The sequence below is a fragment of the Tarenaya hassleriana genome, unplaced genomic scaffold, assembly GCF_000463585.1.
Source record: "Tarenaya hassleriana unplaced genomic scaffold, ASM46358v1 Cleome2, whole genome shotgun sequence".
Classification (NCBI taxonomy): domain Eukaryota; kingdom Viridiplantae; phylum Streptophyta; class Magnoliopsida; order Brassicales; family Cleomaceae; genus Tarenaya; species Tarenaya hassleriana.
Window position 1 is genome coordinate 4,421,294 of NW_010965372.1, and position 3,691 is coordinate 4,424,984.

At 28.6% G+C, this 3,691-nt stretch overlaps 1 long non-coding RNA gene across 1 annotated transcript; it reads left to right on the forward strand.

Moving 5' to 3' along the window:
- The first annotated feature begins 2,757 nt into the window (after nt 1-2,757).
- On the forward strand, nt 2,758-3,487 carry LOC104812218. Its single transcript, XR_771565.2, has 3 exons — nt 2,758-2,870; nt 2,969-3,040; nt 3,176-3,487. It is a non-coding gene; the product is annotated as an uncharacterized LOC104812218 (long non-coding RNA).
- The last annotated feature ends 204 nt before the right edge of the window (nt 3,488-3,691 follow it).

The following is a 3,691-nucleotide window of genomic DNA, read 5'->3' on the forward strand; positions in this document are numbered from 1 at the left end:
GGAGAGATTGTGGAGTAATATAAGTTGTGGTTAAAATGGTTATATATTATATAGTTTTTTTTGTTCGAATAGTTGGTGATTTTTAAGTGAAGTTGAAGTTTTTTTTTTTTTTTTTGCGTAATAAAATATTTCAAACTGGAACCAAGGTAAATGTGGAGATTTCATTTCAATGCTAAATATTCAAATGGGTTAAAAAAAAAATATGCATTTCAATTTTGTGTTGGATATATATGGAAAAATTATTCACATTCGATCTACGTAGAATAATTTGGCAGCCACGGTATAAAATTATCTAAAGGTTCAAATTAGAGACTCGTATAATTGTATAGTGGTTTTCAAATTTTATAAAACATAGTTTTTTTTCAATTAAAAGTAGACATTGGAAGTCAATGTATTACTGATGCAAAGATAAAAAATGGTTGGACTATTAAGATTGGACACGCGTACTCTAGATTTTCATTTTACCAATTTGAATTTTAGAGTTCTAGAATTTTAAGATTTTCATTTTAATAATTTGGATTTTAGAATCTTAGAGGTTCGAATTTGAACAGCTTGGGGCATCCCACACTTATATCTTATAAATATTTGGATATTTTTAGTTACTCGCTGGATAAAAAAGTTAAAAACGATGACCGTAAATATGATTTTTTTTTTTTTTACCAAGCCCAGTGGGGGTGCGGGGGACGTCCGACCGCACGCACCGACCGACCGAGAGGGACAGCGAACCTTACACCCAACGCATGCGCAGGACGACGACGCGCACATTTAGCGCGTTGATTCACGCGCTCCCCCGCGGCGTGAAATCATGCACCAACCAACCCTATTCTCCTTTGAACATAAGCAAAGCTCTCTGAAATTCATAATAATGGTTGCCTCTGTTTTTTATTTTCTTGACAAGTCAAATTTATAATTGATCAACCTTTTCTTTAAAAAAAATACATACCACAAAATAGGATACACAAACATTTTTTTTATAATTTTTTTTAAATCGGGGGAGTAACAAGCGACATCCAAATTCAAATTTGAATAATATATTATATTGATTAGAGAATATTTACCAAAATCGACTCTCATACATTCAAATTTTTTATAATTTGACAATTCATTGGGTTTTTCATTTAATTTTCAATAGATCGAAGAAAAATATAGGTGAATATCCTTATCTAAACAGAGATTTGAATTTTAATTAAAAATAATTTTTTTTTTATCGGTTGAACCATCTAATTTTAAATCATAATGTTGATCAAACACAACCTTTTGGTATAACATCTCTTAAAAATATAAATGCAAGTTTATATTTTTCGCCCTTTCATAAAAAAACTATAATATTTCTTTTTGTCGGATAGATATTTGTGACATACAATTATAATATGGCGATCCAGTGGCAAACAATATCACTGAAATTAGAAATATTCGCTGTTGGAACTTGAAATGATATTTCAAATTATTCATCCATTTTATTTATTTTAATAATGAAAAAAATAACACTTCCTTCTGGTCGCAGTAACTAAACAAATATAAGTAAATCAGAAAGCTTGGTAGCCACTTTACGAATTATCAATTAGTTCATACGTTCTTTTCACCCAACCGAAACCTAAAGAACCTAAATTGTCTTCCTGATTATTCATAGTACAATTTCATTTTATTTTCTCCAACAAGGAGGAATTTTATATCTCGGTTTAATTATTCTTTAATTTAAGATATTTATTTCGAAAATATTATATTTATTCGTTTTTATATTGGATTTTCACTTGATTCAAAAACTAATAATATATATTTTAAAAATAATTCTATTTTTATGTTCATAGTTAATTTTGAATTCGATTAATTATTTCTATAAAAAATAATATCCAGTCGTTTTTAAATAAAATTCGCTTTGGATTACAATCATATATCATTCGTTTTATTCAATTTATTTTGACCAAGTATTCAACTTTATTATAGTTTATATAATAATAAATTACTTTTAACAAATATTTAACTGATCTGCCCAACACAAAAATTACAAATAGAAGAGAATTGAAAACAGCAAAGATTTCTATTTGAAAATCACAATGATTTTCATTAGTTTGTGTATAAATTATTTATAAGGTATCTTTTATACTATCATATATATTATCTCCCAATCAAATTCCAATTTATTTTTTAGCAAATATTTTAAAATATAATTAAAAAAACTTATTTGTCTAGCTTACTTTTTCATTCACCCTTTGCAATATATATCTTCTTCCGAAAAATTGTCCAAAATAATCTTATTCATCCATGAAGTAATCATATGTTATAATTTAGCTTTTTCTTGAAATGTTTTGATTCCTACCATTATTATTTGATATCTTTCCTTGAAAACAAAATCTTTATTGTGATCTCTCATTAAATTCGTATATTCGAAAATCACAAAGGTTTTTATTTGTTTGTGTACAAATATGCTTATAGGTAAACTTTTTTAGTATCATATCTCCCAATCAAAATTCCAATCTCCTTTTTCAGTAAATATTTTTAAAATATAAAAAACCTTCTTTTTAAAGTGCATTTTTTTCTTACTTTACTATATGCATATATGTTATAATTAAACTATTTCTTAATAAGGTTTGATTCCATACCATTATTATTTGATATTTTTCTCAAAAAGAAATCTTTATTAGGATACCACATTAAATTTCGTATCTTTGAAAAACACAGATGCTTTCATTATTTTGTGCATAAATACACCCGAAAGTTAAACTTGTAGTATCATATCTCCCAATCAAAATTCCAATGTATTTATTTTCTTTTGTAAAATGGAGAGAAAAGACTCCTATCTGCATGGCGATCATTTGCACACATAATATCCATTTCGTGGGTTCAATAATTTACCAAATGAAACTCCTAAGGTGGGATTTTTTTTCTTTTATTAGAATAATAATACAAATACTCGTATAATTTACAATTTAATGGAAAATAATTTGCATTTTGTTTTGAATATATGCAGCTGTGAAAGGCAAAGGACAAATAGATAAATTCTATTGTCCAAAGACGGACCGGTTGGATAGAGAATCTTGAGGTAAGACCAACATCTTATATTTTAATTTAATAACAGTTATTTATTTATTATAAAGATTCCAGTTTCAAATGGTTTCCATCTCAACGAACTGACTGGAAATCTCCCTATGAATCTTCTTACAAAAATTTTGACAAGGTTGTCCGATAGAAGAAGCAGCCAGGATGCGGGTTCTATCGAAAGCTACGGACAGGTTCTTGATTTGAAACGAGAAGAGAAGATCGGTACGACTACAAACAAGAGAAGAGATTTGCATTTGCAAGTTGCAGAAGATTCTTCTCAGCCGATGTCCGAGATTCACCATTTTCTCGGTTCCCAAGCAATACGAATCTCGAGATCCACCGAGAAGAAAAGAGCGATGCAAACATGTTATGTGTCGAATCCGTACATCAAAGTTACTTTCGATGAAATCGTAACAATCCCGTGACAATGGGAAAGATACGAAACACTACTGTATATATGTTGTTGTTCCAAATGAGAAACAAAACTTTGTTTTTTCTTCGTTAATTTTCCTATGTTTGTATTTTTATTTTGGGTACGTTACACGAGAATTCCACATGCAAGAACATATATGATAAGCATCTGACGCAAGAACGGGACATGGAATGAAATTCGGACAAGATTAAATTTGGAGTTTTTAATAAATTTCCCTAC